A 16322-nucleotide genomic window follows, 5' to 3' on the forward strand; every position below is an offset into this window, starting at 1 on the left:
GCTGAACTATAAAGCCATGGGCGAAAGGAATAGATTCACTGGAATGTCAGCAATTCCCTTGATTTTTCCTTTCATTCAAAGGCAGAAGCCATTGGTTAATGCAGTGCAGTGGGTGACCAAGCATACCTGGTATAAATTTTTAAATGCCATACATCTCCAAACTTGGGTTCTGCACAGCGCCTTATATGTGTATGTGCTGACATATTTTTTCTATGAGATTCTGACTGATTAAAATTAAGGTATGTTTTCCTGTGTTCAAATAGCTCCAAGCAGTGGCGTACAAAGCGGGAAAGGCAGGGGGGCAAGCTGCCCCCCATGGCTCTTTTAAGAGTCAGACAGGGACATTTCTCATTGGGACACCTCTCCCGTTCGGCACATCAAAGAGGGCGCCCAACGGCAAAGGTGTCCCGCTGGCAGGACAATGTGTGCTGAGCAATTCCTTCTAAGCACGCTCATTGTCCTGGTAGCAGGACACCTTACCCATTCCGAATGGTAGAGGTGTCCCGCTGCCAGGACAAAGTCCCAAGGAGCTCAGTTCAGCAGAGGGTCCTCACGTTGCTCTGTATCATCAGAGCATTACAATGTGAGCAATTAGGCACTGGTGGGAGGGGGGTACTATTAGCAGGGAGGGACTTTTGTCCCTTTAGAAATGTGAATGGGAGGGATTGATCAGAAGTGAGAAGGGTGCATAATGTTGCATGCTTTATGAAATAAGGACTGTGGCTTTAAACCCCAAGGGGGATTTGTTAGGCTCACATTAATCTACATGATGCTATTGCGACTTTGCATGCAGAATGGGGAGAATACAACTAAAGCCATATTCCCATTGCTCAACATATTTCTATGGCAATGTATATAGTGTATGGATAGTTTACTATGAAGGGTTAGTTTATCATGTAATGTGGTTTGCTTCCAAGGCATTGCTATAAATAATTATTTAAACACATAAAATGTAAAGCAAAACCTTAATAAATATCTATATCAACTAAACCTGGAAAGATGTGCTTGGTCGCTTAAATTGTCCACATCCCAATTTCACCATTTAACCAAGTGTGTGATCCTGAGCAAATCATTTAATCACATTGTGCCTTATCTGCAGCTCTACAAGTGACTCTGATTCACTTCAAAGCTAATGTTAATGTATCATGATATAATGGAAAAGCCTAATGTCTAAAGAGTTGCTCCACATATAACAAAAGTGTAATTTAGGTATTTTGCACCACAAGGTTATTTGTCACTTGGCTTATTTATGGAAAGTTATTCTAATGTCACTTACATGCCTCCAAGTATCAAGGACTGATGATGCGCCTTGCAATGTCCTTTTCTGTGAAGTCACTTCTGTTGGTGCAATCCATATAATTATTAGGAAGTTTGCATGTATTTTGCCTCAAAGGGCTTGAACAGAGCTCTAATAGATGAGTTTCCTGCACCTGGAATGACGCAGCAGTTTTATTTTTGTTGTTGTGTGTTAAAATGCCATCTTCCACTAATGTTACCAAAAAATAGATTGGGGCAGGGGTGGGCGGTTTGGGGGTGCCAATGAGACCACGTGGAATTCCACACACTGCATTTCATTGCTCACCCACCCTTACCCCCCCCCCCACTATTACAATGCTGGGTACTCCGCTGCTTAGTTTGGTAAGTTAAGCAGTTTCTGGTGGCCTGTAACCTGAACCATGACACCCATTTACTAATTTGCACCAAACCGTCCTGAAAAAGTGTCTGCAAAACTCTTAAATACTTTTTGCCAGTTGGTGAAGATTATTTTCGGAAGCAGGGGAAAGGTTATACAGGGTTCCTAAAGGTGTGCTTTTAACACAAAATCCCATACGGTTCTTTCTGCACACCTAGAGCAAAAACTGCTTAACAAAAGTTCATCATGTTTGGAAGGCATAAAGCACTCCAATTCATTTCACAGAATGTGCAGAATACGAAATTCTTTGGTGACAGGTTTTCTCAGCTTGACTCTTTCCATTCTATTTGGGGAGGGTGCTCCTTCGACTAACTTCATTTAGAAATTAGGATGGTGATGCTTTAGTAGCATCTGAAAAGTGGCAAGACTAATTTTAGAGGCGTTGCAGAGCTGTGGCTTGCCACAGAGAATGCACCATTTTGTTACTGTTAATGTGCCTTCATACCTAGGGCCTTAATGTGTACTGTGAGCTCTGCTCACATTGTCCAAATGTGACAAGCGCCCTCACTAGGGTCAGCCCGCAGCCTGCCCCCCAACAAACATACACAAACAAAATTCAAAATTATTTTTTAAAAAAAAGGTTCCTCTGCTCGGCTTTCAAATGCTGCCCGGGCCAGGTCTCATGTTACACCAACCTTACCTCTTTGCACTCACGCACCTCCAGACAGAAACCAGCAAGCTGAGTGAGCTTCCTAGTTCCTGTCTGTGTATCGCATGAACACAAAGCCAGGGATGGACTGGCCTATAGGGAACTCTGGAGATTTCCCGGTGGGCTTCTGCACCCTGGGCGTCTTTTCTGTAGTATTTCCAAAATTTCTCATAGGAAAAGCATTGGGCTTGCTCAAAATGTGTCATATGGGGCTACTTTGAGCTTTATTTCCAGGGCCTCTTTTGGTTCCCAGTAATTATTTCCAGGGCCTCTTTTAGTTCCCAGTCCAAAGCCGGAAAGCGATTGCCTGCGCCGCAGCCCCTGGAAGTGCTGCTGTTAGCGTGGCAGCACAGGCGCCAGGCCCTGCAACACCCAGTTCAGCACCCTGGCTGCTGACTTTGAGTCAGGCCAGCCAGGGTGACGGACTGAGCCATGCAGGGCATCCCGGCCCTGAATTTGTGGCAGCGCGGCTGCCAGGCCTCTCAGCATTATGTAATGAGACAGCGCAAGCTTTGCTGTGCACCCCAGGCAGGCTTGCGCTGTCCAATTACATAATTGATGATTGCGGCCCCCCCGCCCTCCCTCCAAAAGTTGGGGTGGACAAACAGGCATGTCACAGATGTTGGGGGGGACAAAACCCCCTGTCCCCCCAATAATTACGGCCATGCCCCTGTCTATCCCTCTCATCACTCCTATCTCCTGGAGTGACCACTTTCTCCTCTCCTCTCATCTCTCTCTCTCCACACCGCAGGCCAAGCCTACCCCCACACTGTCACCCACCTTCTCAGCCTTCTCAGTCATTCGACCCATGAATCGTGTGTGAGTTGAGGCCTTCGCTGCCTCTTTCTCACCCCCTCCTTCAACACTGGCTGACTCACACCTTGGCACAGCCCTCTCCATGTTGCACTCTGCTACCTCCGATACTCTCGATGCACTTTTCCCTGTCATGAGGATCCGCATGAAGCCTAAAGCCAAGTGCAACTCCTGGTATGACTCTGATCTCATCACCCTTAAATGCAAGTGTAGGGTGGCTGAGAGAAAATGGCTGGCATCTAGTAAATCCTCTGACAACTGGCCTGCCGCCTGCTCCAAAGGCAGTACCAACTCTCTGTCCTCACTAAGAAGAGAGCTCACATACCAGCATGCGTCTCTGTGACATCTAATAACCCGGCCGGACTCTTTAAAATCTGCAAGGTGCTGGCCATTCCTGCCGCAGTCTCTACCTCTCCTGTTCCTTCCCAGGCCCTCTGTACAGCCCGGGCTTATCACTTCATCTATAAAAAACAGGACATCCTGTCCACCCGCTCAGCTTCTACTGACTCCCCCTCCAGTCTCTCCTCTTACTCTGGCCCCCCTGTGGTCACCCCCCCTTCCTGATCTGCCTTTCCTCTGTTCTCCCCCGATGAGATTTCAAGACAAGTCTGTCACTGCAATTAAAATCTGGACGGATGCAATCTTCTAAAAATGAATCCAGCCAAAACAGAAATCTTAATAGTTAACACAGACCGACCCCTTACATTGGACCCCTTCCTTTTGTCCTAATAGTTTTGGCCAATGCCAGAACAAAACCATGAAGTTAAAACGTAGGTATAATCTTTGATAAAGAATTAACTGTAAATAAGTAAAGAAGTACAGTAACAAAATGAAGATTTTTCCTCATTGGAAAGATCAGACACTTGCAACCATGCTTGACCTTCACTCACCAAGTATTTATTTATTTATTTATTTATTGTAATTTGAATAGAGCGCTGCATGCGCATGGGCCTCTGGGCGCACAAACAACAGAGACATGACAGACAGCACATCACCAGTGGGGTCAGGGGGAGTCAAGCCGGGCGGTAATAAATAATAACTCTTTTGTCGTCTCCACACTAGACTATAACAATAGTATTTATATGGGACTGTCAGACAATATGATAACTATACTACAGAGGATACAGAATGTGGCAACCAGAATCTTGTTGAAATGTAAGAAATGTGACCACATATCACTGACACTGCACTCCTTGCACTGGTTGCCAACAAAAAGCAAATCATGTTCAAAAGTCTATGTATTGTATTCAAAAGTCTGAACACACCTGCTGATACCACCTGTCAATCAGATTTAGACAGTATACCACCAAAAGCTGAGATCAAGCAAGGAAAGATTCACAAATACTCCATCACACATCAAAGAAAATGAAGATGGATGTTTCTTCTCGATGCAAGCTGCCAAACTATGGAACTTCACCACACGATCTTGATGACACTTCGGACAGAAACAAACCTACCTCTTCATCCTTTCCTAATATTTTCTGTTCTAGTATTACCTGCTTTCTGATAGTACAAAGATACCTTTGGGTGACCAATGCACTTAATAAAACCCTTATGCCATACCATAGTATGAGCTGGTCTTCTGTGTCACCTCACTCATGACATTCTGATAAATGCGGATGAGATGTGTGACCACAATGTTAATGATTTGCAAGGAACATGCACTGGCTTGCCAATGTGTCGGGCAGCAAGGATATGTGACCGGTTATCATCAACAACAAAGCTGAGCTGTAGGTTTGCTGTGTTAGCCCCTACCTCCTCCACCTCCTACCAGATGTCAGTTCCCCTCTGGTCACTGTCTAACAGAGCTTGCATACACAATGCACCCTGGTGCTGGACTGCATGCACAGCTGTCTTCTAGAATTGCTTAGGCTACCTGAGCCTTCTTTGATGGCAGTGGAAGGGAAGGTCACCCACTCTGTGGTTACAACCATGTGGTGAATATTATATCCACTTGTCCACATGTTTATGGTGTAGTGGCCTAGCTGGTCCTTGAATTTATCCGGGAATTTCCCCACTGAATAATGTTCCTCGTTGTATTACTATGGAACTGCCTTGCATGAAAAGTAACATCAACTGGCAATTTCATAATGGTGACCGATTTAATTTACTTTACTCATGACCAGTGGAAACGTTGGTTTTTGACATAAGAATATGGTAAGAGGTCTACAGACAACATTGGTTACAGGTTAGCGGTGAACAAAAGCACTCTACCAAGCGATGCATCCCTTGGATCCGTTGTCAGCATGAATACAAGGGATGCATCGCCTTCCATTAGGGATATATATTTGTTAAACAGCCGCTCTTCATTGGAACATTCCCAATGAATTAAAATATAAGAGTGAGTGTTCCTACTACAGAGTCACACCAGAGCTGAGAAGCATACTATTCATAGAAATAGAGTCTGAAACTAATCAGGTCTTCAGAGAACTCAACATTGCCTTGACAAAGAAAAATTGTCAAAAACGTGTTGGCTAAAGGGCTGAAATGTTTGACTGTAAAGAAAAATTCAAAACAATTAAAAATCGTAATTTTGATGATTATACTTATGATTACTCAAGTGATGATTATCTAGGCTAGCGCAACAATCCAGAACCACCATTATATTTTCACTATTTACTTCTTGTGGGTGGGAGTAGAGCCTCTAGTCTCGGGACGTGCAGCAAGCCCGATTAGGTAGTAAAGTTCACTACTAGTCAGACCTACTCACCTAACCTGGACCTTCCCAGTATCACTGCTATCCACAATCCTGTCTTGTGGCTGCCTGAACTCATAGGGGGCATACAATTCCTTATCAGATTTAAATTAAGTGCAACCTTCTTCCAGTCATAAATATGAGTAAAGGTCCACTCTTCATACAAACATGTATTGCTGATGATTCAACATCTTATCCATTTTCAGAAAGTATTCCCAGATATTTATTTATTTATGTATTTATTCATAATGTGGTACAGCTCTAAAATAAATAACATAAGCCTTAATCACATATCAGTTATTAAATCAACACATAGGCATAATAAACTCACAAATCATGAATACAAATAAAAATTCAAAGCAGAAATTTAAAGTTCAAAAACAAATTCAAAACTCAAATTCAGATTCAAAATACAAGACACAGTTAAGAAGGTTTAGGGAGAATAAAGGATAATCTTCCAAATATGATAAAGTGCTACATGTAATCTGTGGGGTGAAATATAGCCCCTGAATGCCAGAAATAAAGAGGCCAAAGTGATTTGTAAAGTCCCTTTGAAGTCTAAAACCAGCACAGAAATGGTGATGTCGGACATGAGGCCTATTGAACTAAAGACATGCCTACATCTCAAATGAAGGAGACATATGCTGGAAAGTTCAAAAGTGCGAAGATATGCGCTCTGTATTTCGGCAAGGAAAAGAAATACATGTGGTTGACACTGCTGTTTTACTAAATCCATGGAAAGCTATGCTTTTTACTTATAGAGAAAGATAGCTCTGTATACATTATATTCAATGTAATACCAGATTGTGCTCCAGTAATTTCAAGTGAAACCAAGTTTATTGCAATTATAAGAAATAAAAGAACTTCCCTTTATCTCATCCAAATGACAGTATGCAGAGAGAAGTGCCTACTAGACTTTCAGAGTTTGAACATGGTTTTCTCATATAACTGCCCTATACATATGGACAATCCAGAAGTGATACTAATGTCTTTTGCAACTGTGAGATTAAAGAAGTACATTACACATGGATATACGGCTCAGGTGCCTTGTAAAATGCATTGTGTGTGAGTTTAAAAGCCATTTCTTGCAGAATGTTTACATGCAGCTGGGCATTTCTCCTGAAAAAGGAAACTTAACATCCAAGACCTTTCCTGTGCTGATCCTGGAGGAGGAGGTCTGGTTGTCAACCATCAATCAGGTCCATTGCATATAAAAATATAAAAAAATGAACTGCTTAGATTTTAAACCACGGTGGAAATAGATAAAGCCATGCCTGTTCTTTCAGCAGAAGTGACCATAAAATGTACATTAGAGTTGCAACCAGGGACATTACAGGCCAAGAAGGGATAGGCGAAGATAAACATGGACCAGCCTCCAGCTGATCACATGCTTAAGGGTAAATGCAATTTAAGAGAACAACAGAAAGGTGTGATTTTATTTAATGTAAAAATACATATTATTGCATAAAAAGGGCAGAATTTTATTAAAGGTGACAGTAAACCCCTTTGAACCATGCCAAAATTATTTTTGTGTGATAAACATAGCAGGAGATAGTAATGAAAATGTGATTTGGGCCTTCTCTTGAGTCTGAGAGATTTGAAAGTTGGTGTGAGGGCAAAGGACAAAATGCACATGGGAACTAGGAAGTGGCATATTTTTCAGTAAATGAAGAAAAACCATGAATCTGCATAGGGAGGGCATGCCGACTTCAGATCAGCACCATCTGATGTGCCTTACAATATAGTTCTTAAAAATATATCCATAAATCTAAAGATTGGAAAAATGAGGGTGCTTGCCATGTTGATATATTTTCAGAGTTTGAACATGCCAAGCCCACATGTCAGCTTTGGATGACAAAGCTTTCTCCTCCCACAGCTTTCCTAACTCACACCCCTCATCTCCTTGTCCTATTAGCACACAGGTGGGAGGTAGGTAGAGAAAACCAACCAGTCCCTTTCGAGGGAATCATGACAAGTTTGGGATGTCATTTGCCCTATAAGTAAACCAGTTTGCATCAGAACTGGGCTTTTTCACTCATTCCGGGAGGTAACCTGCTGCTGAACTCTTGCGAGAAACACCCAAGCAGAGAGGCCCCAAATCTTTCATTGGAGACAGGGACCAGGAGACATAGAATCTGACTGGGACCCCTTGGAGGAGCCAGAGGGGACTATCCTTGACTGACACTGTTGCTGTCACAGAGGTGGCCTGCTGTTCTCCGATGCCCATTACAAGGCCTCTCCTTTAAGTAAAACTATCACAAAGCCATAGAATGTGTAGGCCCTGCATTTTTCTCAAGTATTGTTCTAGTATGTCCCCATTGCAAAATACCCTGTTTGTCTGTGTAGATCCTTAACATATTTAATTAAAGTAAATCAATTAATTCCCCTATAGAAATCACTGGATGTGTTTTGTTACCATTCAAAACTAACAAATTCTTCCCAGTGTGTTTTGAGCCGGTATAGACCTAAAGATTTGCCAAAGAATTAATACCAAAACCCAGTTTCCAAGTGGGTGTGCAGGGTGCAAAACGAAATTCCCCATTGACCCCCTTCATTTTAAATCAGAAGTATGAAGCCTTGTTTTTCCTTTGCATGTGTGGTGGGAAAAATGAAATTGCCCCTTTGTTCCCACTGTGCTCTGACCCAAACCACAAAGCTCTGCTTGTTCTTTTTAGGTGTAGCAAAAACGAATTTTCCCATTGCTTTTCTATCCCTCATTTTGCATCTGTGGTAACAAGTGAAAAAACAATGTTTCCCCTTGAATTCCTTTTTCCAAAGGGTGCATTTTATCAGAATCCCAAAACAATGTTCCCATTGTGAACCCACTCTCTGGCACTGACCTTCAATTTAGAGGGGCCAAGCCTAATTGATGTTTGGAGGGTGGGGGTTGCTGGGAGGAAAACATATTATAACCAAATCAGCAATCACTGTGTGTTTTGAATTGTTCGTTTTCAATATTGGTGGGTGATTTGAAAAGAAAGCTGCAAGAAATTGTTGCTGCATATCTCAGTATTATATCTCAGTGTTGGTGCCATTACAGATGTCAGTTTTGTTCTTGTGTTGCCACGGCATTGGTGTGTAATGTTAGTATGTTTGTCAAATTTGGTTTAAATAAATGTATAAATCTATATTCTTACTACACACCTGGCCCTGGTTCTTTGTCCATTGTGGTACCGGGTATATGTTGGGGTTGGGTGCGAGACGGGTTGGAGGCCTTAACAATGCAAACCTTAACAATCGAATAATGCTTTGTTGTGCGCAACCCTGATTGGGGGAAAGGAACTCCCTGAGTTGACTGTGACTGGGTAATAAACTGCGACAAATCTCACGTTCATAGAATTTAGGCAGTAAGCCCAAAAAGGCATATTGTTTATAGAGTCCAAATCATGTACAAATGAACCCAAATGTAAATAGCACCACGTTCACAGCATAGATAAAACATGTCTAGCAGTCACTAATATATGAGACTTTGCACAAATGCAACAAAGGCAGCTTTCAGGAGGAAATTTCAACTTAGGGCCCATTACAGCTGAAATAATAAAAAAACGGCATACGGCTGGTGAAGGAAAGAGGAGCAAATATGGCTGGGGCTTACAAAACAAATATACAGCATTTGTGATCTGAGAATACGATTTCAACTTTATGAGATGGTTGAAATTTTGACACCAATCCCAGTTCATTACTTTCTTCTCAAATTCTCACCTAAGTTCATATAGGGTCAAAGTCCAGTCAGGCCACAGGCCTATGAGTGCAAATTCTTCATTAATTTTCCTATTGTACTATACATTGGGCCTATCCAGATTCAAACCTTTGCCAATGACTGACAAGGCAAGACATTTAGGATTACTCTTAGCCTTCATATACAAGGTTCCTCTTCTTAATATAGCCATAGCCTCCAAGGAGATGAGCCCAAGCTCCAGTCTCAGGATCTCCATAGGGGTGCACTCTGGAAGGCACAAGGCCATTTTCCAAAACGTACCCTCTAAAGTGGCAAGCCATGAAAGATCACCCGATGTAATACTTTCAAGCTCATAATGGATGGCGGGACAGAAACGCTGCTTGTAGAGTTGAATAGTGCCTTCCATCGTATATTCACTCATTTGTTTAGAAAATGTAGTTATTAACATTGTTAATTAGATTGCTTTACAATGTCTAGCCGCCATGCAATCAGAATATAGTGATTGAGCACTTAATTTCTTTCTTTAAAACAATAGTAGCCAACACATTAGATCCCAGGGCTTAAGATTACTTCCTTACCCATCCATAAGGTGATATAACTTGCACTGAGGGGTTCTAAATGTGCCCATGCTGCCTCATTGCACTGATATAATGTTTTCATATATTGGAGCCATTTCATTTCATCAATGGGATTTAGTAATCTCCTCTCTGAGTTATCGTTAGGGTGTTTTAACAGTGACCATATTTTTTTCAGATTCTTACTTTTCAGAGTACAGATCATCTTTTGCCAGGCAGCATTTTTAGTTGAATAACGCCACCCTTTTAGCCACGTCTATATGTATTCTTAATTCTCCTGATCAGTCTCACAGCAGTGTGATTGTCAGAAATGCTAAGTTTTATTCCACGGGTGGCTCTATGCATGGATCTTTTGCATTCTCTAATCTGCTTTTCATATGGTTTCAAATATGTCTTATTACAATCCACGTACCTGACTCCATTCAGGACAACAGTGGATGTCAATGTGGATATCCAGGACTCATTAACATCATACCTCTCGAGGTATGTGTATTAACTATAATTCATTTGTCTTAAAAGTTGAGTTGATCCGTAATATTTTCATTAGACCAATTTATTCTGTTACTTACTGAATTGTTATCAACGCTCCTATTTCCCCGGGATACCAATGTTTGAATTACCTCCAATAGTCAGGCTAAGTACGGAGTGCTGATCACTGCAATCATTAGGTAATACATGCAAGCACTCAATTTGTCCCAATAGTTCATGGTTGGCAAAACATTAATCTAACGTTGCACGCTTCTTCCCCATGGTACACGTGGTCCATCCAGGGGAATCGCCTTTTACTCAACCATTGAGCATAATAATATCACATTCCTGCTTATTCAAGATCGTTGCTATGGCAGTAGGTCACCATCCATCAATTTAAGAGTGCACTTAGAAGACTTTAATCATTTCTAGGAGCACTGTTTCTTTAATAATCCACTGTTCTTTTGTGTTTTCTCATTATTGTAAATTAAAATGTATTCCTTATAGCAACATATATGTGTGCTTTTCTTGGTAAGTGCATTGGCCTTTTATAAAGATTGACTGAAGTTGATTGGTCTCAAATGTAAATAAATATAGTAAAGCTTTCCTTGTAACATTGAACAACAGCATTGTATATGACAGCAAGCTACAAGTCATTCAGAACAATGCCATATGAGCAGCTCCAAACAATCCACAGAAGGAACACATCATGGCTGCATGGAAAGCAGTCCACTGGCTTCCCATAAGAGAGAGGGCCTCATTAGGACCATGACGGAATGGGTTTAACGGCGCCGGTAAAGGTGCCGGCGCCGTTAAACCCATTCCGCCCTATTACGAGGTCCCCTAGCGGGACCCGCTTTGGACGTCTGGTTATTGACCGGCCCGTTGTTAGCTCCCTCCCCATTCCCATTCAGCCCTATAAATAACAACCGCTACTGTCTGAAACCATCTCAATGAATGTTTGCAGCCTACCACTGAATGTATATAACTTACTTCTACAACAGCACCCCAATGCTTGTGCGCCTTACAAATGAAAAATAAATAAATATATTGATCCTTTCTTTGAATTTCCAATAAACAAAATAAGCATCTTTTGAATGATTCAAATAGCAAAATCATCATATAATCCTTCATGAGTTAGTGTGTGTGTTCTGTTCAACAGTGAATTTGTTCACCTTTATTATTGCCCTCTTGGTGGTGCACAGGTGTGTGGCTGCCTCTGTGCTTGAATTGTGGGCTGACATATACAATTCGAAAACATATACATTACTTTATGTGACAAAACGACATCAATAGTTGACAAAATCCTTGTTATGCCCACAACTGTTTGAATCTGATTAGGACGGTTATTTTATGGTTGCATTGATGCTTCTCGCTAAGCGTAAATGTTATTTATGAGTGGCCAATAAAAATGCTCAACTCATGGTTCAAGTTTAATATAATTTTGTCACTTTAGTGCAATTTAGCAAATACATTTGCTCTTCCTTAGTTTGAGTGGCCTATCAGCTCCTCTTTTGAAACACTTGGTGCTCTTAGAAAAATGTAATTTTGTTATAATAATCATATGTATTCCTCACAATTTACCTCTAAGGGCTAAATCATATTCTCTGGTATGCTTTCTGATATGTGCTCTTTTAATTTTCCGATAAAAACAGTGTCCACCATAGACCAACACTATACTATAGATCACATATTGCATCCATCTGTAATGTGACTCTTGATGCTCTATTGCTTGCATCCACTAAATGTTAAGCTAGTTGATTTGTGCATTTGTCCATTGTAAGTTTACAAAATCTACAGTAGCCACAATTGAGCGAAAGGTTTGGTATCATATTTAAATACATACTGCCCAAATTGTGATGAATACTAGGGAGGATACTAGCACACAGGCTTTTCTTGATCGTTGATGGTCTTGTATATTTAATTGATTGTTTCTCCATTAAGAGGTCCTTGATGTCATTGTCCTACGATATGAGATGGCAGTTTATTTCAATGATCTTATATACTTAAAGACTGTTTTAATTATAAATTATTTTCAGTCTTATCTTATCAGTTAATGTCGAAGTGATCCTTTTCTTTGTATTCGAATAATCCCCTCTGTTAAATAGTTGAACATTATTTTGAAATACTTGAACATTATTTTGAAATACTTGAATATCCTTGTAATTTTATCCACTTCCTCTTTAAATGCTCTGGGGTCTATACAATTTATTTTACACCAAAGAAATTGTGCATATGGGATTTTCTGTCATCTAGTTCATGTTCACAATGTTTCTGAGACTCACTGGATGTGAGTGGAGAAAACTATGAATTATATTATGCTCCTCCACACTGTTCATTTTTCTCCTCTACACTGTTTGCTGTTTCTCTTGGCTCACCATGCTCCTCCACACTGTTCATTTTCTCCTGTATCGTCATGCTCATCTACACTGTTTGCTGTTTCTCTTGGCTCACCATGCTCCTCCACACTGTTCATTTTCTCCTGTATCGTCATGCTCATCTACACTGTTTGCTGTTTCTCCTGGCTCACCATGCTCCTCCACACTGTTCATTTTTCTCCTGTATCGTCATGCTCATCTACACTGTTTGCTGTTTCTCTTGGCTCACCATGCTCGCCTCCACACTGTTCATTTTTCTCCTGTATCGTCATGCTCATCTACACTGTTTGCTGTTTCTCCTGGCTCACCATGCTCCTCCACACTGTTCATTTTTCTCCTGTATCGTCATGCTCATCTACACTGTTTGCTGTTTCTCCTGGCTCACCATGCTCCTCCACACTGTTCATTTTTCTCCTGTATCGTCATGCTCATCTACACTGTTTGCTGTTTCTCCTGGCTCACCATGCTCCTCCACACTGTTCATTTTCTCCTGTATCGTCATGCTCATCTACACTGTTTGCTGTTTCTCTTGGCTCACCATGCTCCTCCACACTGTTCATTTTTCTCCTGTATCGTCATGCTCATCTACACTGTTTGCTGTTTCTCTTGGCTCACCATGCTCCTCCACAATGTTCATTTTCTCCTGTATCGTCATGCTCATCTACACTGTTTGCTGTTTCTCTTGGCTCACCATGCTCCTCCACACTGTTCATTTTCTCCTGTATCGTCATGCTCATCTACACTGTTTGCTGTTTCTCCTGGCTCATCCTGCTCCTCCACAATGTTCATTTTTCTCCTGTATCGTCATGCTCATCTACACTGTTTGCTGTTTCTCTTGGCTCACCATGCTCCCCTCCACACTGTTCATTTTCTCCTGTATCGTCATGCTCATCTACACTGTTTGCTGTTTCTCCTGGCTCACCATGCTCCTCCACACTGTTCATTTTTCTCCTGTATCATCATGCTCCTCCACACTGTATGTTGTTTGTTTTGGTTCATCACTAGAGGTCATCTGCACCTCTCCCCATTTGGCCCCTGTTACAGTGGACTAATCCTGCTACTCCTTAAACCACTATACCTTAGCAAGAACCACTATCTGTTGTGCATGTCCGGTTTTGTCTCCCTCTCCTCCCCACTCTCCTCACCTGATCGGTAATCCTCCAACTCTTCCGTATTGAGATGCCGACGTGAACAGAAATCTCTCTTCGTGGTCGAAGATACTTGTCTACCACGAGAGGAAGCCACAGTGAATGCTTGAAACAAGCAGTCCTGGGACTCCTCTCCCATAGTAGGCAACAAGGGAAAAAGCCTTGACGGCAGAAAAAACCCTTGAAAGGAACGAAGCCAATCCGGAGTCTTCCAAGGAGATTGATGGTACGTCGTCTCCAGTGGTTGCAGAAGAGTAGGTAGCCGGCTACTGAGGATTGGAGGAGGTAGACGACAGCTGATGATGGGAGAAACAAGGCAGTTATCGCCTCGAAAGAATGAGTAGCGAGAGAGACTCGAGCCGGCGGCGAGAGAGAGCCGCGGGAGCTGAAAGAAAGCCAAAGTGAAGCAAAGGAGAGAAGAGAGAGAGAGAGAGGAAGAAGCCTCGCTCGAAGCTAGGAGTGGCGAATGGAAAGGCACGGACCAACGCCGTGATAAGGGAAATACTAGCGTTCTCACCCAAAGCAGGAAACAAAACACTACGGGGGTTGCAACGCAGCGATCGCTGGGAGTGAGAGACTGAAATACCTCCCAGCGACCGCCATGTTGCCGGAGAACTAGACCGCGGCTGCACGTAAGCGAAAGCAACGTACTGGAACTACGGTCTGCGCCGGAGCCTCCAATGCGGAAGTACCCGCCAATCGGCCCGGCTGCGTATGACAGTGTAGCAGGAACTGATGCCTTCAGTGTACCACACACAGTTCCGCCCCAGTGTACACAGTATCTGCTCGGGCTAATGCAAGCACCCACTAGGCACAAGGCTCCACCACCCACTAACACAATTAGGTGTTCCAGACAAGTTAGCATTCAAGATGAGCATTTCTCCTCCTGCACTGATTAACAGCTACTGAATATAATCTCCTTCTACTGACAATGAATTGTAAGAGTTTTTGTTCCAAGAATCAAGCATTTTGTCTCCACACAAAAACATACTGCGCTATTTTACAGTCACTAAACACACTCTCCTGCCCCCAAAGAATTCAGAGACTGTTTCTTTGCTAGGAACTATATGAATAAAAGTGGGGATTATTTTTTTTGTCATAAAAAAAAGTTAAGGTTACTTACTACCTATGAAAACCTAAAGACTGCAAGGTTTGCGATTGACACTGTTAAGCTTTAACCAATTATTAAACACTGTACATAAAACTAAAACAATGCTGAAACCTTAAATCCTCCATGTGTTTTGCACTACTTTTAATATGTGAATAGTGTTGTGACTTTTGGTTGTATACTGATGTGTGTGTGCACGTGGTAATATGTATCACGAAGATGATAATAAGAGTATATGTTTTTGGGAACTTGAACTGTTTGTATGTATGAGTGTAAGTTGTCATGTTATTTAATTTAAGGTGTCTATTAGTTAAGCAATAAACCCTCAGGCAGGGGCTTTACTAGTTGGTAATGTACCATGAACGATGTTAAAGTCCCAAGCATAGCAATGGCCTTTAACACAATGGGCCTCATTACATAGAAGGCGGTAACCATGGCGCTATTAGCGCCATGGTTACCGGCGGTAATTTACCGATCCCGCCATGGTGAATGGCGGAATTACCGCCCCATTCCAAGGTTGGCGGGGCCGTAATTCCCCATTCACCATCGGCCCTTCCCCATTCCTATTTGAGCCCCCGTAGGGCTCAATGGGAATGGGGACGGCGGCAATTACGGTACCGCAAATTACGGTGCTGTAATTGCCTCCAAGGTCCCTTTGCGGGTCCCGTCCTGTAGGGACCAGCAAAGGGACCTCGTAGTAGGGCGGTAAGGGATTACCTGCACGGTGCCCTTTCCGGTGCCGGTAATCCCTTACCGCCATCCGTGTAATGAGGCCCAATGTCTGATCCTTTAACTGCCATTAAAATTCCCCCTGCTGAATCGTTTATAGCTAGTTTGTTCCTATTAGAAAGGTGGAATGTCCAGGGGTACTAACGGGGGCAGCTTTGTTTTGCATGTGACAGGGCTGCAGGGGGCAGGAAATAGCCATTGACAGGGAGAAAGTATAACTGAGCTGTCACTGGAATAACTAAGGCAGCAGACATACAAAGAGACAGTACAAAAGATAGAAACAAGCAGTGGGAGTGACGATCAGAGGACATAGCAGGAATCAGTAGAGAAGGGCGCAGAAGCGGGTTTCAGCATGGTCAAGAGATGGAGGATGAGCTGAAGCTTGTG

Source organism: Ambystoma mexicanum, chromosome 2p, assembly GCF_040938575.1.
Source record: "Ambystoma mexicanum isolate Mex_15411 chromosome 2p, UKY_AmexF1_1, whole genome shotgun sequence".
Lineage (NCBI taxonomy): Eukaryota > Metazoa > Chordata > Amphibia > Caudata > Ambystomatidae > Ambystoma > Ambystoma mexicanum.